Source organism: Canis lupus, chromosome 17 (genome assembly GCF_003254725.2).
Source record: "Canis lupus dingo isolate Sandy chromosome 17, ASM325472v2, whole genome shotgun sequence".
In the NCBI taxonomy this organism is placed as follows: domain Eukaryota; kingdom Metazoa; phylum Chordata; class Mammalia; order Carnivora; family Canidae; genus Canis; species Canis lupus.
In genome coordinates this window covers 27,084,962-27,109,351 of record NC_064259.1, presented here as the reverse complement: position 1 = coordinate 27,109,351, position 24,390 = coordinate 27,084,962, and the positions used below count along the sequence as shown (strand labels likewise).

At 35.8% G+C, this 24,390-nt stretch overlaps 1 long non-coding RNA gene across 1 annotated transcript; it reads right to left on the bottom strand.

Moving 5' to 3' along the window:
• Window positions 1-8,707: 8,707 nt before the first annotated feature.
• Window positions 8,708-13,851, bottom strand: LOC112665087 (uncharacterized). Its single transcript, XR_003140205.3, has 4 exons — window positions 13,440-13,851; window positions 12,407-12,523; window positions 9,808-9,878; window positions 8,708-9,058 (listed from the first exon to the last, which is right to left on the bottom strand). It is a non-coding gene; the product is annotated as an uncharacterized LOC112665087 (long non-coding RNA).
• Window positions 13,852-24,390: the final 10,539 nt, after the last annotated feature.

Sequence of the window (24,390 nt, the reverse complement as noted above, 5' to 3'; positions counted from 1 at the left end):
AGTCTAACAAAAAGGCAATGATCCAATTGAGAAAATAAACCTTTGTTTTAACAAGGCATGGCCATTGACTTATGAGTCATTAAATTTGACCCTCCATAATGCAGTGTAGGCAATCATTTAACAAAACCCCTTCCCCTTCTTCATAAGAATTTGACCTTTGGTTAGCTCTCTATTTTTGTTTCTCCAGGGACCAAATAAATATCACCTCTGTTACCAGCCAATATTGATTAGAGCAGAAATGATCTATGATTGGTAGACTTCATCTGGACTGGAAGGAACTACAAAGAAATTATCATTCCTGAGGGGGACAACCCATGAAGACACATGATATGGGCTACCCTGAGTATTGTGACTCTTATGTCCATACACAGCTCTCTAACTGCCATTGGGAGAGAATGTCTATAGAAATAATACAAGATATTTTGTTTTGTGTGGAATACAAAACTTCTAAGTAAGGAAGGCTCTGGAACCTAGCCAATGTGAATCTCATCTCCTTGTATGTGAGCTATCACCTGGGAGAAAATAACTACTGGTTGGTTCCATGAATACTTCCTTTAGAAAAGAAATATGTAACTCTGCTCTGTTAGCAAGATATGATTCTTTTCCTACATCATTTTTATTAGATTGGTGCCAAATATTGCCCACAAACACAAACTGCTCCCACTTCAATACCTTTGGTACATGCCATGAAAGTGGCATTCAACTTTCAAGGGGATTTATGTAAATCTAATGGGAGTCAGAATCCAAGATTATAGGAAGCCTTATGAATTGCCAAGTGATTAGCAACCAAAAGGATAATCACTAGAAGAGTCATTTCCTTCTTATAGTTGCACCCTATTCTCCATCTATCCCTTTGCATGAAGCAGTTTCCAAGGGGTCTAAAAAAATACCATAGTGCAGTGACTTGCCCCACCACCATCACTACCAACACCAATACTTTATAGATGAGGTGAGCCAGAGAAGAGACTAGCCAGTGTGGTTTGGGCCATGAAACAGTTTAGGAAAAAAGGAGATGAAACTACTCTGCATCTTCAATAAATGTTGGCCTATACTTAGCATTTAACAACAACAACAACAAAAAAAAAAAAATCACAAGAAAATTGTACAAATGCTAAGTAATCCAAATATTACCTTAAGTATTCATGGATAGCCAAGGTATAAAGGTAAAGTTCTGAGAACTTAAATAGAGACCTATGTGTTTCTGCCATTAATGCCTAATCCATGAATTCCCTTCTAATATAAACATAACAGGGAAATCAAAACTATATATATACATATATATATATACAGAAATGGGGTCCTTTCAAAAACTCTCTAAAGAGGAAGGAAAATATAGAGCTTACAATTTAAAACAAATCCTCTTTATGTTTACCCAGATCAGTTTGTTCCCGGAAGGTATGGATCCCACTTCCACTACATTTAAGTCTGGGCTGATATCTATGAAATTCAGTGGGATTTGGTCTAAATGGTCTTAGGATCCCTCCCAGTATCTCAAAGTCCATGGTGTTTTAACTCATTTGAATTGTTGCCCACAAATAGAACCTTGAAAAATAAAGAACCCCTTAGTAAATTCATCCTCCTCCTTAGAAAAACAAATCAGAGATCATGTCATAGTTTAGTCATTGTTTTTCTTTTTATCTTTAAAATGCCTTTTGTATTGTAGCTGTGTCTTCTCCAAGCTCATTTTTCCTGATCATTGATTTTTTTTAAAGAAGTTGCTGAAATCTCTTATCCCACAACTTAATTATGCTTCTGTAAGCAATATAAGTAGGTTAGAAATTCCCTTTCCCTCCATTTAACTTAATCAAAAGTTACTTCTTCAATAAAGATCCCCAGTGCTATGGCGAGCAGCTTTATGAATCAGAGAAGAGTTGAGAAGAATCCAAGCACTTCTTGGATACAATCAGCAAGGGGCATTATCAATAAGTGTCAGGCTAATAGAATTGCTTTAAATCTTGGATAAATTAAGGTAAAGCCACATAATTTCAGTTACTACAAATGATTCCCTACTGGGATGAAATTTTTGTAGACAAGATCCGAGATCAATGACAACCAGCTACTTTAAATACAATTGCATTCCTTTCTCCTTTCTCATTAACTGTTCCTATAAATGCCTTCTCAGCAGTGAGATAAATTAGTTTCTACGAGACACTAATTCCACATGGAAGTGTTTATTTAAAATATAATTCCTTTTATTTATAATTTTTTAAACCCAGAAGAATGTTATATTCCTGAAAGGAACTATTACTTAATCTACTATGCTTAGAAGCAACTAACCAGCCTAATCAGGAAAAAAAATAACCCCAAAATTTTTGGATTAAGATTACGTATTAGCATACAGCCACCAAGAAGAAAATGTCATTTTAACATTCAAGATAATATATAATTATCACACATTAGCATAAGGACTAAATTGTATATTGCAGTTATCTGCATATGATAGGATATTTGTATCAATGCGAGTTTGATGAGAAGGGGAAAGAAGAATGGGAATTTTGCCTGAAAAATATTAACAATGATGAAAATATAATTTGTATTTTAAAAAAAAAGAAACTTCAAAGTGAAACTGAATATGTTAAATAGAGAAACATAGCTCAAGGAATGAATTTGAATTACCTTTACATGAATGTTTGGTATCTAGCATATTCTAATAGGCTCCATAATTGGGATTGATGAAGAATGCTTTGCCTTATGAACAAGGTAGTTCGTTTGAGTTTATTATTCATTCTTGCTGCCCTAATATGAATTATCAAGTATAGTAGAAAGAGTATAGGCTTTGGGGCCAGATAAAAATTAGTTTAAGTCAAGTCATCAGCATTTGCTATGCATCAGAACATGAGCAATTCCTTAATTTCTCTGAGCTTTTGTCTTCTTTTAAATTTAAGACTAAATCTCACCCAAAAAGTGTCAAGGCAGGATTAAATGTGATAGTATATTCGAATATCTATGAAGGGGCCAGTGTTAAATGCAAGGATAGCCACAACTGGATAGAAATCAACTAGAATAGAAATCAAATGTCTCACAGTTCTGGAGGCCAAAAGTCCAAAATTAAGGTATCCGCAGGGCTGCATCTGTCATCTCTGCTCCCATTAGAGGCTCTTGGCCTTCCAACTTCTTTCTGGTGGCTTTAGGTATTCCTTGGCTTGTGGTTGCAACACTTTAATTTTCTGCCTTCTTGAAAACATGACCTTATACTCTATATCTTCTCTTCTTGTCTCTTCTGAGGACATTTGTGAATGGATTTAGGGCCCACCTGAATAATCCAGGATGATCTCATCTCAATATCTATAATTTTATTTTATCTACTGCAGCCTTGGTTCAAACTAAAGTCACATTCACAAGTCCTGGAACATGGACATATCCTTTAGTGGGCTACCCTTTAACCCACTATGAGACCTAAACGTAAAAATGCTCAATAGACGTCAGATTTTTCTAAAAATATATATAATGCATAGATTTACAGAACATTTGAGCAAGAAAGGAAAGGGTGAGCAAGACACTGATATTAAAATTAGTCCTCAGGTGATGAAAATCACCATTTTTCTAAGATTAAAATATTTACATAATTTGTAAATTTTTCTTATATCCACCCATCCAAGCTCACTATTTTCCAGAATAGTCCTAGAGAGGAGCCATGCCCTCCCATTTACTATTACATCTCAAAGCACTAGCCCAATGCCTGGCAGTTAGTGGTAGCTCAATAAATATTAATTAAATACATAAATAAATGAAAAGAAATAAATGCCTCTCAACTAGCTGGGGTAGATCCAGACTTATAAACTAGTTATTCTGATCACTGTTACTATCATCACTATCATCGAGAGACTGTTTTGTTGGTGCTACATTGTTTTTATTACAAACAAATTGAACTACACATTAGCACTGTAAGGAAGTACCCAGAGGGATTCATTCTGTGATTTTACTTAGAATTAGTATGTGGCTAATCAGTGATTCAGGAAGCCTGATCACTGACAAAGCCTTATGGTTTTGATTAGTTAAATGAATAAATCAAAAGAATTCTTGCAAGATAATAGTAGGGTTCAAAATACACCATGAGCCATTAGAGGCAGGATTATTGCAGAAAGAAGACTACATGGTAGGATTTGAAAAGTATCCTACCAAAATGTATTATCTGCCTTCCAGAAGTCTCATTGGAACTTAGTTCTTTAGATTAAGAAGACATTGCATCTTTTAAAAAATTTCTGTTAAAGTGCAAAGACTCCTTGGGAGTATTTTAAGTTATTTATTAGGGTATACAAATATATGAACACATACTATGTGTGGCATTGGACAAGATATTGTGAACTCTATGGTGATAAACAGGACATGGACTTGTACTCAGGAAGTCTGTGGCCCAGTGGAAGAGACAAGATCTATACAACTAAATCTAATTCAAGGCATAAAGCATTATAATTTCAACTAAAATATCTACTATTAGAGGAACATGGGATAGGAAGCTATTAATTCTGATTGAAAAAAAATGTGATAGAATTTGAACTGAATTTCAAAAAATAGGTTGGGTATTGGTAAGGAAAAATGGAGGAAAGGCCATTAAGGCTGAGTAAAGTAGGAGGAAGAGAATGTTACAACTCCTGAGAAAAAAAGGGGACAGGGAGAAGTTGAACAGAGGAACAGGAAGGAAAGCGCCCACAGTTTTCTAGGCATCCTTCTCTCAAGGATTTACCCTACTTTCAGCAATGCCTAGAACTTCAGAGAAGTTCCAGAGGGTCCAGTGAGCATCACAATGCTGGATTGGAGAGTGGAGGTCTCTGCAGGATAATCAGAGCTAGAATGTGTCGAAGACAGTGCTTGGGGAAGATTAAGTCAAAGCTGAATATTGTGATTGGGAAGGCAATCCTCTAAACTCATTTCCATTGCTTCCTAGATTTATAAATTGATCTTAGAAGCCACCCACAATATAGGGCCTGGCAGATACACTCTCTACTGAGTGGCTTCTCCTTGGCCAGACAGCTCAAAACCCCACCCGGCCTTTTCTTTCTGTTCTCATGACTGCCTCATCTCTTGAAAGATGCTCCTCCAAGCCATTCTCCAGATCCAGCAATGTCCCCCTGCCTACCCCACCATTTTTTCTTTCTCATTTCTTGCTCTTCTTCATGCCAGCCTCAATACATTTCTTCCTTATTTTCCTTAATACTCTTGGGCTGAGTTGATTTATCTGCAGCTGGTTCTAGAGGTAGGAAGACAGTGCTATTAAAAGTCCTTAAAAAAAGACCAAGTTAGTCCTCCCAAATATTTACATAGGAAAAACGGTGTATTTAACGGACTTGGTGAGGAAAAAACTTATGTTTGCTTAACTGAGGAAATTGCTTCTTCAGTGCAATTCATTTCCATGGCCTAATAAAGGATTAACAGCACACCTACTGTGGAAGTATCTTTTAAAAGCTCCAACCTATGCCTGTAAACTCTAAATTGCTGTTTTCAAGAGTCTACTTCCTGCTGAGCTACTTTTGTTCTTTTCATGAAGCTTCCCTGATCTATTATGAATGCTGCATTCTTCCAATTTTCCTGTGCATACAGTCATTTCCAAGGATGACTTCATACATTTTATACAGAGCTTTTAAAACCATTTGTGAAGGAAAAGTGAATGTTTAACAGTAAAATGCATTTCTGAAGGTCTCTGATAATGGGAATGATCCCTTGATTAGACATTTCCTTTCTATTAGGGATATTTTTTTTAAGCCTATCTTTTCCCATTGTTGCTGTTCAAGTTCAAAGATGGAAATTAGTGATTTCCTGAAGATTCATGTTAATTTAGATAATTTAGAGCTAGACACATTTTGGGTCATGGTCATTTGGGACATTTTTTGAGCAATGTAGGACATTGGTGTAACAATGAGTTTATTTTTTCCAGTTCATAAAAACTTGAAAGTTATGTATGAAAGAATGCCATTTTCCTACCCTATTGAAACCTTATGTTTTCTTTTACTTTGGAAGAGTTTTAGGGAATCAAAAAAGCTCCTTCATCTTCACTTTTAGAGTCTCTTCTCCCTAACAATTTTCTTTCATTAATAACATTAGAATAATCTTTACTCCAGGGCACCTGGGTGGTTCAGTCCATTAAGTGTTTGCCGTCAGCTCAGGTCATGATGCCAGAGTCCTGGAATTGAGCCCTGTGTTGGGCTCCCTGCTCAATGAGGAGCCTGTTTTCCCTCTCCCTCTGCCTCTGCCTCTCCCTCTGCTTGTGCTCTCTCTCTCTATGTCAAATAAATAAAATCTTTCTAAAAAAATGATTTTTACTATTTTTGTTCAAAAATATAGAATAGCTTTTTTTTTAAGATTTTATTTATTTGCTCATGAGAGACACACAGAGAGAGATAGAGAGAAGCAGAGACACAGGCAGAGGGAGAAGCAGGCTCCATGCAAGGAGCCCAACATGGGACTCGACCCTGGGATTTCAGAATCACGCCCTGGGCCGAAGGTAGGCACTAAACCGCTGGGCCACCCAGGCATCCCATTTTTTTTCTTTTAGTATAGTTGACACATGTTACATTAGTCTCAGGTGGACAACTGAGTGATTAAACTCTGCATGTTATGCTATCCTTACCACAAGGGTAGCTACAATACCATTGACTATATCCCTATGCTACGCCTTTTATCTCTGTGACTTATTCATTCCATAACTAAAAACTTGGACCTCCCACTCCCCTTCACCCATTTTGTCCATCTCCTGCCCCCTCCTCTCCAGCAACCTATTACTTTATTCTCTGTATTTATGGAAGAATAGCTTTTTATTTTATTTTGTTTTGTTTCAAAGGTAGTAGCTAGTAGCTACTAGAACTGCCCCTGCCATTATAGTTTATATTACAATTTATTGTAATGTTCTTTGTTAAAGGGGGAAGGAAAAGTTAAGCTTTTCCTGGAAAGGAGAATTGAAACAACAGTGCCTGCTTACATGAAGTTTGTAAAAGATGATATAGAAAAGATCATTTTTCTTTTCTTTATATCTCAATCTGAATTTCATTCTTAAAAATAAAATCCCCAAATGATTAGCAAATGGAAACTTTCTTTCCAGCTATAAGACTTGAGCTAAGCTTATCCAAATTAATGCCCTTCTAAGGTAATTTTAAAAGTAGTAGCCACCTCACTGATCTTTTGTGATCTGTATCACTTCACAAATCCAGTCACCTGCTCCAATGATGAATCTATAATCCTGGCTAGAATCAGCCAAAGGTAATTCAGAAATCTATATGGAATAGCCATTTTTGCCTCTGTGTGAGATAACAATTGAGGCCTCTGAATTTTTATTTCTCCTAAATTAAAAAAGTAAAGATGAAAGCACTACAAGATAATAACAAAGGCAATGAAGCAGTCAGGTAATGGCCCGGGCCAAATTTAGGGTAAACATTTATTCATTGCTACTCCCACAGAAAATGTGCCTGGTGCCTGAACTCCCTGAGCCATGTGGGTCTGGCCATCTGAACAAATCTCTTCAGTCATAAGGTCAGTACTTAACCTGATTACACCTTTAGGTTAATTTCTTTTTAATACGGTTATAGGACAGGCTTTTGGAAAAATAAGGCCATTTGTTGGCCACTGAGTACAGAAGATGTGCATTGGCACAGTTAGGAGACAACACACGGGTGTTCTGAGACTGGTTTTGCCACATATTAAGTCTGTGACCTTGGGAAAGACAATTTAAAAAGTCACATGCTAGAGTTAATTTGTGCCATTCTATGCATTGCTAAAGATCCCAACTACTGAATGCATGTAAGTTATGTAACTATTCAGTATACCCAAAATAATAATGTTCATAGTCATTGTCAGCATTAAACAGAGAAGAATAGATGAAAAGATGATTGGTAAAATACTCAGGGGCATATATGATTTGGTATGGTCCTCATTTTGACCATTAACAATAAGCATTTTACATGAAAATCCATTTTTATCCACCTCAGTAATGTAAATAGTATGGTCCTAAAAAGTAAAATACACATTTTAGGACCATACCATTAGGAATTTCTGAAAGAAAATCATTCTCTACCACATCACAAATGCCTTCCTACTACTCAAGCTATTATATTAAAATGAACACGTGTGGAATAGACGTACATGTGCCAGGCCCTGAGTAGAGTAGAAAGAATATATTTCCGACACCTATGACTTTGAGCTTGGCCATGTTTTCTGCTTTGGAAATAACATGCTATACCACTTAATAGTCCCTCCACCTGTACATGAGATTACTTGTTCCTCCATGCCTTACCAACTTGACTTAACATATTCATTAATTTTAACAAATCTGGTAAACAGAAAATCATGTTACTTTAACTTGCTTTGATTTTCATATACATATTGAACATTTGTATTTATGCTTTGATAAATACCTTTTTCATATCATCTCCCCTACATTTTATCAGATGCAACCTTTTTGTTTCTGTCTACAGTACATTTCAAAATTAAATTTTAAGTACTCTTTACAACAACTCAACTGTTGTTCAATTTATCCCACTAAAAAACTATATTCTCAAGAATATAAAGATACACGCACATATTGCTCAAAATAGTATAATTTAAAATAACTCAAAAGGTCTTTGGGGGAGGTGTAAGGAGAGGAAGTCCTAAGTTTTCTTGTTTCTTCTTATTACAATGATAAGTGATATTCTTTCACAAGTTTTTAAACTTCAAAATTTAGACTATTAAAAGAAGAAAACTAAAACAACACAACGGGAAAAAAAACACTACTAGCAATTCCACTGTTGAATAGCCATTCTATTATACCCATATGAATATCAGTATATATTTTTATACTGTATCATTTTGCAACCTACACATTTCATTTAATAATATATGATGATAATTTTTCTGACGTTAAATACTCTTCTACAACATCATTTTTATTTTTCTTTTAGTTTTTATGTATTTATTCATGAGAGACACAGAGAGAGGCAGAGACATAGGCAGAGGGAGAAGGAGGCTCTTTGCAGGAGCCGGATGCAGGGCTCCATCCTTGATTGTAGGATCACGACCTGAGCCGAAGGCAGCCACCCAACCACTGAGCCACTCACTTGTCCCAACAGGGTGATTTTGGATGTTTTATTTACTACAGGAAAAAAATTTAAGGGCAAAAAATGAAATTAATACAAACTTACTAGGACTGCCATTCAAATATCCTAAAAAAAAAGAGCCTTCCCAAATCGGGGAGACAATGTTATTAATAAATAAATTTTAAAAACATGTTTGAATTAATATACTGGTTGTGGCCAAATTTATAACCTACTAAAATTCTGCTTTTATGACTTCACTTATATTTATATATTATATTTATATAATAGGTTAAACCAAAGGAAATTGTCATTATTTGACATGAAATTAAAATATATTGCTGGCTCTTATATGTAATATAATAATCTATTTCTTTTTCTGAGAATAAAAGTCAATTGTTAAATATGTATAGGTGATGGCTAGTTATTCCTGCTTTTATGATATATTTTGGGTATGATTTATAGGTTTATATGTTACTAAAACCTGGATAAAAAATATTATTTCAAACTCTAATACTGTTTATGAGAAAATATGTTCCACAGCATTATTGATTTCTTGGAACACATACCAACAAAATGGTCATTTCTAGAAGTTAAAGAAAAGGAAATGATCAAAACTGTGCCATTTTTCTCATTTGGTAAAAGTATATAAAATTTAAGAATTATAGGACAAAGAAAGGATATTGAGAATCCTTTGTCTAATGTAGCTGAGTAGAAACTTTATATTTACTGATATGACTACTATATTTCATCTAGGAGCTTTCCTCATTGTATAGGAAAAACTAATTAACAGAACTAAAATATTTACCTTAACTGAGTATTCTGTGCTCCTTTCACCAGAATTCTGAAAAAGGCAAACAAGCTTTCCCTTTTGGCCTCCTATTGATAGAAAGGCATATTTAACTGCTGTCTTCAGAACATTCTTTTATAAATATGAATGATTTAAATATATATATTCTTTATTTGAACACTACATTTATAAAAATAGAGACAGCTCCTTGAGTTTTAATTAAAAGAGATGGATGCTGAAAAGAGAATCACAAGTAATAACCCTTGGATTCTCAAAGCAGCACCATCCTAGAGTGGTAGGAGTTCTTGATTTCACCACCAGAGCTCACTGGGGCAAAAATGACCAATTTTCTATAGAGATGGAGCAGAAACACAGCTGCTATGTCCATGCTATTCCTGAGACCAAAGCCTCAGTATCACTTCTTGCTGAAATCAGAGTATACCACACTTAACAGAGTGACCAACTCATTTGATCCAGGTTTCTTCTGTATACTTCTTGGTGGTTAGTCTTCCATTACAAGGTCCGTCTCAATTTTCCCAGGCCAAAGTAGATCCTCAAGTTGGCAGAGATGTCACATCTTGTCAGTGTTCTGTTTAGTCAAACTTAGTGTGGGCTCCAGTTATTATACCACAATTCCATAATACATGGGATTTAAAACTTAATATCAGAGGACTAACTGAAAATCTCATATCATCAATGTATCAGTTTTCTCTTCACATGGAGAGGTGCTCACACTGTAGGAGGCATATGTGAGCCAAATCCAAAAGGGAAAACAAAGATAAAGTCTTCCATCTCACACTGGGGTACACACTCTTTGAAATTTAGTGATAGTAAATCTAGAAAGGTCCATAAAAATTAAATTATAATTTTGACTTTCTAGTTTCTGCCACTAAATGTACTTGAATTTGAGAGTTAAATTTCTATATTAAGCAAACCCTATATCCTAATGCAGATGCATCCCTGGGTCACAATTTAGCTGCCAGATTTGCAAGGTTGGATTGAGTTCCAATGTATGCTGCTTCACAGAATATGAGTCATATAGTGTTTTTAGCCTCTAGTCCTCCATGCAAGACTCAACTCTGACTGAGAATCCTGCTCCTCTTATAATAGATTCTTCTCAGGAGGATTTTTCTCTAAGATGGACTGGTAAAAGCTACTTCAGTCCCCAAGACTAGTTTTAACAAATTTGAATTTCAAAGGAAACACCCCAGACTCTCTCTTCATTTAAATTTGTGGGTAGAAATAAAAGTGTTACAATTCCTTTACTTAAAACCACATAGGATTACCCAAGCTCCACATGGAGAAGAATATGACTCCACCTAGATCTGGAATCTTCATTTGGACCATTTTACTCCCTGTGTATAGAGCACCTGCTACATATAAATGTCATGCCATTCATTTTCTTCCTCATGGTGCTGTTGTGAAAAGGTGTGAAGACAGGAGGAGTATGTCTGACTTCTAAAGGAGACTGTACTAGCATTAATCTCCATTATTTCTTCTAATACAAATCTGTGTACAAAATTATTAAAATCACTCCTAAACATCCTCTTGCCCCACCCTATACCCAAAAGCCCAAAAGCCAAAAAAAGCCAACAAAATTTCCCCAAAATTATTCTATTTAATTTTAAAATAACCTATGTTAAACTGTTTTCACTACTTTGGGGGCTCATCTTAAGTGGCAATAACTCAAGCTAATGTTAGAGAAATGAGGAAATAAAGTTAGTAGAAGCATTTACAGTGTCTTCTAACAATGGACATGGTTTTGTTCTTTGTTTTAGTAATTGAGACTTAATAATTTAACCATCATTGGATTGTCCATGATAATGACAATCTGAAAACCAATTCCCACATGTATTATATCACTTTCCCAGCCTTACGGAATTCTTTAAAGAAAATAAAAAAGATACATGGAACTTTGTGCTACAATTCTATATTCAGCTATTTAGGATTTTGGTTGTTAAAAGGTATCAGAAATAGAAACTTTTTCTGAAATGTATTTTTTACACTATTTTACTCATCAGTAATAATAACGATTCCTTAACACAGCCCATGGTCATAACCCAAATAACCTCCAGAAAAGCAAAGGGTTGGAAGGTCATATTGCTGCTAAACTAAAACTGTTCAACGTATCAGTTTCCTATTTAAAAATCTCAAAGAATCTTGAAAAGAATTAATAAAACATAAAGCATAGAATTTTGAAGCTATAAAGAGTCTTACATTTTTCTCTTATGAGAAAAATGTAAAAGCACTTAGTAAACTGTAAAGTACCATACAAATCTATAAAATGTGTATTGCCCTCATCTGTGTAAAGCCTCTCATTTTACAAGTAACAGAATAGAGAGATTGAGAGATATAAAAGATTCTTCAAAAGCCTTTGCAGTGCTTTTCAAAAATCATTAGAACTATCAACACCCACCCCCAGGCAAATTCCCATTAAATTTAATCCACAATTACTGGTCTAGTATCAGCAGTTTTTCTAGCCATTCTCTTTTAACTCAACAGCTGCATATGTCACTAAACTAACCCAGAGAATATAAGACTGTGTATGTAATAGGCATTTTCCAAATTCCCCACAACTGCATATTTTCTCAAAAAGGAAATGAAAGACAATACTTACCTCATACTCTATTTTTCTTAATCTGGCTCACCAAACTCTTCTAGGGCCTATTATTTTTTTTGTAACTGATAGCATTTAATGTTGGATAGATCCAACATTAACCTCTCACCCTGCAAGCTATTAAGAAAAGCTGGTTAGAGACAAAAAAGATGCAGCAAATTGTACCTTTAGAGCTAAACAAAAGATGAATTTAAGTAGTAAATGAAATTGTTGCCCTACTCCCTAGAGCAATAGCTTTCAAATGAATTTTATTCATACATTTCTTTCTTTAAAAGAAGTCTTTCCATAAAGCTACGGAACATGAACACGCAAGGAGCTTCTCTGAAATATGAGTGGGAAGTCCAGATAAGCCCTTACCAGTTAGGGACCCTGAATACAGTGGAGCCCTAGAGGTTAAAACCCAAACTCTCTAAACTAGCATTTTTGATCCAGTCTAATCTAACTTCAACCCTGAGATTTAATAAACAAAAAGTGCTCTATGATTAGGATATGACAGCAAGATATTTCAGTCTCTCTGCAAGCAAATTAGCATATTAGAAATGTACGAACGCAACTAGGTGGTAACAGAGTGGTAGAAAGGAAATAATATTAGGGACAGAAGACTTTGTTTCTAGTTTATTCTACCTAACTTAGAGTGAGTCTCTAAATTTCTGGACTTCAGAGATTCATCTGTCAAACTTAAGAATAGTATGATACTTTTATGCTGGATGCTGGACCAAATCATTTCTTAGTGTTTCTTCATACCGTAAGACACATGATTCCATTCAATAAATATGTTTTCAATAATTGTTTCATGCTAAGGCACATGAGATATAATGATAAGCAAGACAGGCAAAATCCTTACATTCAAGAACAAAGTCTTATGAAAAAGACATAATAACAATTAATACTTGGGGATTCGTTTGGGTTAGGATTACACATGCTAGTAACAATCTGAAGTCAGACTGCTACATGGACTAGGCCATTTTATATATATATATATATATATATATATATATGTATATATATATATATATATATATTTTAGACTTACTTGGGAGAACTTCAATTTCCATATAGAATATTGGTCTTGGTGCTATTTTGGTCTTTGGCCCAGAGAACAACGTCTGACTCAGAAGAACCAAGATCTATGGTCTTAGATATTTAAGTGTCACAAAGCCATCCTCACTGTGGGAATGGATCGATTTAGGTAACTGGAGTTGATTGTCCTATGAGGGAATAAGGATGCTAAGCAGTCAAAGCAATATATAATTCATAGGCAGCTAATAAAGAAAACCTGTCTGGAAGAAGTGATATCTAAACTGAAAACTAAAATATGAGAAGGAAGTAGCCAAAGTAGGGTGGGGAGAAGGTGCAGTTGGGCAAGGATAAGAGCTCTCAGACCAGGCATGAGAGTAGTTTCAGCAAAACCCCGAAGTGAGAAAAGAGGGAGCATTTGGTAGGGGATGAGGTTACAGAAGAAAGCAAAGACCAGATTATTCAGATCTCTGTGTACCTTGTTAAAGACATTAAAGATATAATGCTAGGCATGGAAATATTTTAAGCAGGGACAATATTCAATTTAATTTGTATTTTTAAAATATAATGCTGCATTTAGTATAGAGAGTAGGAGTTAATAAACTTAAAAAACTAACGATATATAGTTATATAGACCTTACTATGTAAAGTCACACATATTAACTCATTCATTCTCATCAACGCTATGAGATAGTTCCTATTTTTATACATTTTTATAGATGAGCATACTGAGTGACCTGCCCAAGCCCCATACCAGTGAGTGGCCATATCTGAATTTGAACAATTTGGGAGTGAGGGAGTAGAAAAGTAGAAAATAATCAGTTTTAGTCATGCTGAGTTTAAGTGATTTATGGGACATTCCAGAAAGCATTTGAATATGTTGGTTTGAAGCTCTAGAAGGAGAATTACAATATTTGAAAGTAATTAAAATCATGGTAATGGACAATACAGTACCAGGAAAAAGAATCAAGAACACCCCATTTTAGTTAAATAAAAAATTAACATAAGTATTTTGTAGAGGTTAATGAAAATAATATAGTAACAACGTTAAGCAAATAAACCTTGAGCCCATGCATAAACAGAAAATAAAAGCAAAGACTTTGAAATAAGAGTTCAACCCAGAATGGCTTGAGCATAAGACCTTAGGCAGTATGCCCATATGTCCATGGAATCAGATCTAATGTCCATCCTCTATGCAATAATTGGAGAGGACACAGAGAACTAAAAGTCATCACCAAGCTAATAAGAGAAATTGCAAGTTTATATCAAGTCCCAATACATCAGCACTACTGCACATAAATGATAGCTTAAGTTCATAATGTACAATTTTAACTTACAACTAATGCATTTGGTCATTCCCAACTAATTGTTTTTCCGCCTCCCTGAAGTTCTAATTAAAGAAATTCTGGTATTTTGATAGGGAGACCATAGCAGACAAGATTTTCGTCCCCAGAGGGGAGAAATACAAATTAGCAGCACCCTTTACTGAATATTATTTATTGCTTCTATAATGTCCATTTTTACTTGTGTATTCTATACACTAGTTAGCACCATCCTGTGAACCGAATAAGTTTTCAATAATTGCTTAGTTACAGCAGAAGAACAGCTAGTAAGTGCTGCTGTGGATTTAGCCATTCAGAATGCTAAGCATTTACAGTCTCAATTTGCAAATACTGAACACTGTCAGCACAAAATGATAAAAAGGAAGTAAGCAAAAAGAGTCAAACTAATCAGCATATATCTGCCTTCCTTTTTTCATATTTTTTGTACCTGTAAAGTTGACCAGAGTTCTCTCTCCCCTCCCCAGAAAATGTCATTGTAAACCAAGGTTAAATAAGGAATTGAAAAAGTATTGTATGAAGAGAACATAAAAGGAAAGGAAACCTGACTTTCCTATCTTTTCCACAACTCCTGCTGCACTTTGTCTCCTTGGGGCCCCAGCTATCAAATGAATTGATCCCTGACATTTTTGAACACAGGCGCTGCATGTCTGACACATGTATATAGAAGATGGTAGCTTCTACTGCCCACATATCAGCAGAGCAGAGGAAGGCAAATAGCATTCATTGGGTTCATCCTCTGTGTCCTTTCACTTACAGTATCTCAGGTGACCTTCCAATTAGTCCATTAATCAACACATCTTTGCAGAGAGTCATATGGCAGACACTCTGTACTAGGGATGCTGTGGTGAATAAGAATACATGCTCCTTTTGATAATGATCTGAGTTTTTCCTAGCTTGTAGGTGTGAGATTGAGAATTAGCCAAATGTTTGGCTCTTAAACCTCTCACTTTTTAGTATAATCACCTTTCCTCCTAGGCATTTTTACTCACTCTGGGTTACACAGCCACAAAATGTCTATGTCCCTAAATAGGGGTTAAGAATTAAAGACAGAAATAGTAATAATAGCATAGTTCTTGTTTATGCTTTAAGAATCTTGTCACAAGAAAGTAGAATAATTAAAACGAGGCCTTTGTTGGTTGCCATGGTGCAAAGAGCAACAAATGGGCAAGGAGTTTTCCAAGATATCTGTAGTAGAGAAACTAGGAGTTAAAACAGAAGGCATGCCTCCTCTAAGCTCAGTAGTGGACCTGGTGCTACCAAAGCATGAATAGAGATCCATGACTTATTTCTCTAAGTCTGCTGCACACTCCATAAGCCCAAAAAAGTATCTAATGTTAATTTAGGAATATGACAAAATTCTCCTTCCATTTGTCTATTTTTCTTTTGTTCACAAAGGAGTAAGTCAGCAAGGAGTTACCACAAAGTACTGTGCCAGGTCAGTTCACCCCTTGATAAAAATTAATGTGATACAATCACAGCCCAGGTGACTAAAACTAGAGGATTGCCAAGTATAATTTGCTGAGTCACTGCTTTAGAAAATCAAGGTACTTCTTTGAGAACAAATCTCTAGTGATCTTTGAATTTGAGTAAAAAGTATGGGAGGCTTTGGTGAAGCATTGTGGAACTCCATAATAGACAGGCCTCCATCCCTGGTTGTTAAGTCAGGATCCTCATCCTGATGGCTCTTCCTTCCATCAACTCATTTCAGCCTTCTAACCAGGCTTATGTGAGAATTCCTTTTTGTGCTGAATATTAACACAATCAACTTAAGGGAGCAGATAAGAACCTGCTCCCTCGTTACTTGCACATCCTTTCATTTATTACATAACATTAAAATCATGCAAAATATTTACTAATTTGCCAACCACAATTTTTATCATCACTATAAAGTCCTTAAAGTAAAGCACTACCTGCTAACAAAGATAATCCTATTTCAAAGATATGTATTCCCTGAGTTGCAAGATGGCACAATGGGAATTATTCTATCACTTATCAGATTAGGGCTTCTCCTTTGGTGAAGACCAACCACCAAGAGTATTACACTCTAACACTGCTCAACTTAAATAAAGTCCTCTCAACCATGAGCTTTGGAGAGAAAAAGTGATAGGGCAGAAAAGAGTAGTCTAGGAATGGCTTCCTCGGCCCCAAAATGCTCCATCATGAAAAGCAGCAATTTCACTTAAGCATTGTCCCATTTCAAAATGCAGATCAGATTAATGGCTTGGGCTACACGGAACCAGGGACAAGGCTGTACCCACAGAAAGGAGATGAGCCTTCTCCAAGGTGCTGAATTCAAGCAGTGGAAGAAAAACCTTGCCCCTGGGATACTATATTCTTATGTTGATGGACATGCCAGAAGGAAGGTTTTCAGCTTCTGGATTGGTGTCTGAACACAAAGCAAGCTAGAAAAATTCCTAAAGAGCTGTGCCACCGGAAGAACCTCCTCAAGGAACTGGCCCCTGCATCCTTTATCTCTTCTTGGATTCAGGAAAATTAACAAGTGACAATCCAGCCACAAACCACCAAGGCAAAAGTTTGATTATTCTGAGTTGGTTCAAATTCCACCTACAAAGAATCTATTGTCCTATTAAGGACATTCTGAACTAGGGCTATAACTTACAGCCCCTTTCAGTTATCAACTAAAATTCCTTCAGTAAACTGTCTACCCCACAGATAACTGAGTTAAAAATTGCATCAGAATGTCTTGAAAGTTACTTTAATACAAGACCCATTAAATGGAATAAAGATTCACGCCTGGATTGTCCTTTAATAAAGTTTCATTATTTCTTCATATTTATGGGGACCACGGTTACAGAGAGGGCTGACAGCTCTGGAGTTTTAACAAACTACTGCTCAATTCCTGAGGAAAATGAGGACCTCAGAGTCCTTTCTTCAGTCTCAGAGTGAATTATGAATTGGCTGACCTACACTAGTACAGCCTTCAACCAAAAAAAAAAAAAAAAAATTAAAAAGGTAGGAGAACTCGGGAATAAATCAGCTGTCCCCTGAGGACACAAGACAGAGATGAAAACTCGCTGACTTCTTTGAGTTCTCCCAGAGTGACAACTAGGACAAGGAAGCTAAAAAGAACAAAGACTGTATGAGGTAATAAAAATGTCTGCTCTGAATTTTAGGCTGTCACCCCACAAAGCAAATCTGAGATTTGAGAATAATCTGGTTTGATTTTTGTTATCTCAAAGGTTCTAAATTGCCAGGCAAGCCCTATAGAGCAATTGTTTTCAACCAGTGGTGTGAAGCAGAGTCACCTTTAGATCTTTTTTTTTAATCTATTTTCTGCCCTTGTATTGCTGAGAGATAAGTGGGTTTAAAGTGGAACCAGGGTAATTTTTCAGAGCCCCTTAAAAGATTTGGAGGCACTCCATTGATTAAGAACCATTGTTAAGGAGACTAATCAATTTCCAGGAGGATAGTGTTTCTCAAACTTTAATGTGCCTGTGAATCATCCCGTTATCACCTTCCAATCCCAGGATCATATTAAAATGCAGATTCTGACTCAGTAGGTCTGAGATGGGACTGAATTTCTACATTTCTAGCAAGCTCCCTAATTATGTCCATGCTGCCAGTAAGGGAATGCCACTCTGAGGCAAATCGGTAAGCTTTATACATCAGCTTACTTCAGAAGGCTGCCCTCAGGTATATAGGCATGGGGTAGAGGCTAGGAGCCTGGTGCTGATTCATGTGTGGTTTGTGGATCAGCCACCAGAAAATCACTTGAGGTACTTATTAAAATTAGGATTCTAGGGCCTCACCCCAAGATCCCCAGTCAGAGCAAATCAAACAAACTTCCTGAGTAATGCTTTTGTATACACTAAAATTTAAGAACCATTAAAAGTCAGAGATTATCAACAATGGATAATTAAAAGAATTATGAGTCCTAGAATCATTCAATGATGAATTATATATTTAAACTCATTATTAATTTAACACATTTCAGCCTTTTCTAGTTATAACTGTGAGACTGAAAACAATACATACAGCCATCTTGATACTTAACTTTATATATATATATATATATATATATACACAAAGAATGAACAAAAATTCAAATATCATTAAGATCGCTTATCTCTACATTGACTATTCTCTCAGCCAGGAGACTATCTCCACAGCTGTTAGGCTTTAGGATCACTTACCAGCTACCCTAGTCTATCTATTTTTCCAACTGTTTTTCCTTTACCATCACCTGCTCACATTCACCTTCTTTCTCTCACCTGCCTACTCCATATATTCTCTATCTCTGCCAGAGAAAAATCGCTTTTAATTTTACCCAGCAAATATTGCTCTATGGCTCATACTCTGAACTCCAAATCCCTAAATGTCATTTTTGACAGTGGAATTTGAATTCAAAAAATGTAACAACCAAAATGCTTTTCTTCTCCAAAGTACTGATCAGAAGTAAATGCCATTCTCTTGCATATGAGAAAAATAGAAAAAAAAATCTACATCTACAAGAAGTTGAGTAGATACCAAATTTTAAATTAAGGCTGTACATGGAAGCTACACTTATAGTGAACATGGCATAATGTATAAGCTTGTTGAATCACTCTGTTGTATACCTGAAATCAATGTTACATTGTGTGTCAACTATATTCAAATAAAAACAATTAAAACTGTACCTAGGCATTACAAAATGGGGACCTGGAAATTACATATTTAATCCAATATTCAGGCCTTAAAATATTTTCTTCCCCCATACACAAGCTGGAATTTTTAGAGTCAAATTTACATGAAATGTCATTCTTTTAAATGTATTAAATTAAATATATAACTGCATATAATACATTATGCAAAATATTCTGTACATCTTTAGAGTACTTTTCATGTAACTAACTATTCCAGATTTGACAAATATCTCCTAACAGATGATTTCTCACAATTTAATTTGGAAAATGCTTGATGGAACTATACCATCCTCACCCATTTGTTCTTCCCTTTCACAGCCATACTTCCTGTGTTTATATCTTTTGTTGATAACAACATCAGAGACTGCTATGACAAATGAGCAAGGGTCAGAAAGGAATGGACCCATAATACCAGAAAAAGTGGCATGATTACTATTTGAGGTTCCCAAGATTGCTAAAACAAATTACCATAACCTTGGTAGCTTAAAACAACATATTTATTGTCTTACATTTCTTGGGGTGAGGAGTCCAAGATGTGTCTTACAAACTAAAATCAAAGAGTTGGCAGAGCTATGTTTCTTCTGGAATAAATTAAATTAAAATAGAAAGTAAATAAATAAAACACACTTTGCATATATTAGTCTTTAAAAAGGAAGCCTCTAGATGCAAAAGAAGGTTTGGAAGATGTAGTCCCAACTCAAGCATTCATGGTTTCATTGGGAAATATTTCATGGGGATTGATACCAATACAACATAATTCTTAGAAAGTGCCGCTCATCCTTTAATATTTTGACATGAGCACAGAAATCTTCCCCCTTAATGTCCCTTAGCTACAGCTAGGTCAAACTTGGAACATTAAAGTTGATTTTACTAAATATTTAAGGGTTTAAAATATATTAAAAATATATAGCATCTAAATGTCTATATAATCTGGTTTTGATAATCTGATTTGATCTCTAAAGTTTATATCACAGGTCTGATTTTTCCCCCTCCTAGATCCTGGTGAATATGCAGTAGGCAGAATCATCATGGCAGCCATCACTCAAGGGCTCACACTGGGACATTAACTTTTCTTAAAGTATGGACCCCACACAATGGGGTCACTGTTGCCAAACTCCTTATCAAAGATCCTCTTTCCTCTTTTCCTTTTTAAGTTCCCTGCTTAAAGCTATGCCTTCACAGAAGACAGACACCTGGAACTATCATTCTCAGCTTTCCTACCTTCTAGCTCCATGGCTTCTTCATCAATACCATGTACACACTCATACATGAGCTTCCCACCTCCATCAATGTGTTAGTCTTACAAACTGACATCAAGGTCAAGGGCTTAGTCTTGGAGAGGTTTGGCTAGGAGACAATAATCAAGATTTCAATACAAAATAAATGATAAGTGTTTAGAGCAGCATCTATAGAGAATGAGCACATATTCAATATTTTTTCTCCAGAGTCCTTCTTCCCTTTCCTCATGTTTCCTTAGAGAAGGTGCAAATGTTTCTAAATAACTAAAATGCTATATGTAATAAAATTTCTCTCCCTCTCTCTCTCTCTCTCATTCTCTCTCTCTCTCACCACTTTTATAATCAGTGGAGATGGATTGGACCTGGGGCAACATATCTCTACCTTGGCTGTATATTGGAATCACATAGAGAGCTTAAAACAATATCCTACTCTCCAAGGTTCTGATATAATTGGTCAGGTTGCTTCCCAAATCACTCTAATCTTCAGCCAAGGCTGAAAAGAGCTACTAACCTAGAACAGGATTCCTCTAACTTTACATATCACTATTTGGACTGGATAATAATTTGTTGTGAAGGCTTATTTGTATGCATTGTAGGATGTTTAGCAGCAGCCCTTACCTCTGCTCAATAGATGCCAGTAGCATCTCTCTACTCCAAGCTTTGACCATCAAAAATGTCTCCAAATATTGCCAAATGTCCCCTGGGAGGCAAAATTTCCTCCAGCTGAGAACCACTATACTAGAATACAGAAAACTGCTGCTCAGTATGATTCAAACTCTTCAGTCTTGATTTGTAAGTTGCTAGCAGTAAGCATCTGGTAGGGAGTAAGAGTGCTGCCTAAATTTGAATCCGTTCTACAACCTATCAGTTGTGTGACCTGAGGCAAGTTGCTTAACATCTCCATGCCAGTTGTGAAATCAAGCTAGCAAATACACATATCTTGAATGTTACTGTGGGATGAGCTAATACCAGTAATGCTCTTAAAGAATATCTATCATGTAGTAAGTGCTCAACAAATGTTAGCTTCTACTGTTGCTGTTAATTATTGCTTGCAACATTCTAAATCCATGAAGAAAATGAATAATGTGAGATTCTCACTCTAGTTTCTGTCAGTGACTTGGGTAGTGCAAGGCAAGTCAGAGTTCAGGAAGGTAACCTAATATCAAGTTTGCTTTGTCTGATAGCCCAGATAATGGCAGTTTTTGACCGAGTACATGGCTGATCAATAAAATATATCAGTCCCTATTTGGCTATCAGTTCCTCAAATCCAGAGGAAAGGCAATGATTCTCCTAACCCCATTTACTACATATATGTACATATACACATATATATATATACACAAAGTCTCCAACATATATTCCTTTCTTTGACTTATTAACATCGTCAATTCATTCATCCACTCAACCAACATTTATTGACTACCCATTAACTGTTATGAATATGGTACATATGCAGCTCCAATACAATCTAATCTCATGCCCTTTCTGTCCATGGAAATTGGAATATAGGATTTAATTTAAAAAAAAAAACTAAGAGTCACCTAGGCACAGTAGTTAAATTTCCATTGCCTCACACACAATAATGACTATTATTGATCATATCCATATAAACCTCCATTTTCCCAGACTTCTGAGTTTTAAAATCTAAAATATACTTATGCTCACATTCTAAAAGAATAACTTTAATACACAGTTATTTGACTACAAAAAATCTTATCCTTTATAATAGCAATCCTGATTGAGATTTAAATTAAAGATTATAAAGGAAAACTCCTCCTGGGTTTTTTCTTAATTAAAAACACACTTCACTTCTGGTCATCAAATGTATGTGGAGTTTTCCCACACCAAGCAATTCTGATTCTCCAGATATAAGCTGAGTTTCACAATTTAACTCGACTCTGACACTAACTACTTAAAGATAATGTCAGATCCCACAGGTTAAGAGTTCAATCCCACAAGACTGCTCCCTCAACTCCAGACACCAATCACAACTCCAGACTATCACCTGTGCTTCTTGCTGACAGGCTATAAATGAGGATTCCTATCAGGCCATCCTGGATTTGATCATTTGCTAAGATGGCTCACAGAATGGAGCTCCATTCTCTTTCAGGGTGCGTGACCCTCATTTCCAACATGTGTTTACCAACCAACCCAGAAGCTATTCAAATCCCATCCTCTTGGATTACTATGGAAGCATCATTACATAGGCATGATTGACTAAATCAGTGGCAATTGATTCAACCTCAACAACCATAACAATAAATATCCATGGGAAATAATAATCAATGGAAAAATAAAACACTTAAACAACTGCATATAAGTAGTGAAGATAAATAACATGGTTCTAAAAATCAAATATCCTTGTATTATTCTGGAAGAAAGTAAAAATATTGGTTTACTTTAGACTTTTATAAATATGCACAGGAGCACCTGGGTGGCTTAGTAAGGTAAGCATCTTACTCTTGATTTTGGCTCATGTCATGATCTCAGGGTCCTAGGATTGAGCCATGGGTTGGGCTCTACACTCAGTGGGGAGTCTGTTTCTCCCTCTGCTCTTCCCCCTGCTTCTGTGCTCACTTGCTCGCTCTCTGTCTCTCTCTCTCATATAAAGAAATAAAATCTTTATAAAAAATCCATACTAAGGAGCACCTGGGTGGCTCAGGCAGTTAAGCATCTGCCTTCTGCTCAGGTCATGATCCCAGGGTCCTGGGTCCTGTGGGGCTCCCTGCTCAGTTGGAAGTCTGCTTCTCCCCCTCCCTCTGACCCCTCTCCCCTGCTTGTGCATGATCTCGCTCTTTCTGTCTCAAAAATAAATAAAATATTTAAACTAGATAGATAAACTACACATGCTAAAACAGCAAGGGTAATCATTTAATGAATGATATGGAGCATATACTTCCAAACAAATAGAGGGAAGAAACTAGTGGGAAACAATATAAGAAGCCCCAATCAATGAAGTAATGATGAGAAAGGAAAGGTGAAAAAAGAACTAGAATGTATCATATGTAAGGAAGAGTTTGATTTAAATCAAAGGGAACTTGTGATCAAAAATCTATCTTTAAACTAAAATCAAAGATTTTTAGAAAATTTTAGATTTTTTTTCAAGGAAATTATAAAAAGAAAAAAATTATACAGAAAACATTACTTACGATGAACAGCTTTTTGATCCCCACCTCCAGAATCTCTGAAGAGCGGAAAGTGGGCAGAGAAAGAGGGAGAGGAAGCCATGAAGCTGCACATTTAAAGACACCCTAGGTGATTTGAGGCTGATGATCTAAAGTGCTGATTAGTAGCATAAGCATCACTTGGAGCTTGTTAAAAATGCAGGCTCTCAGGATCCATCTCAGACCTTCGGAGTCTGAATCTACACTTTATCAAGATTCTCAGATGATTCATACCCATACTGAAGGTTGAGAAACACTGCGTTAAGCACCTCTCAGGGAGTTCCTGCTGTAATTTAGATATGAACTAGAAAGAGTTTTTAAGGTATGAGGACTTTTAAAAGTTAATTTCTTTGTAGAATAAATATTCTTAAGCAGACATTTTTATACATTTTAAAACAGAATTTAAATCATTTTGTTTAACTATAAATGACATGGAGTCAGTGCTCTGATTATTATTAGATTGTGACTTAGGAGCTTATAACAGTTACAGGCTTGGCTGTAAGTAATGGAGACTTGGAAAATATAAGATTAAACAAGGCAGAAGTTTATTTCTTTCTCAAGTAAAAGCTGTCCACAGAT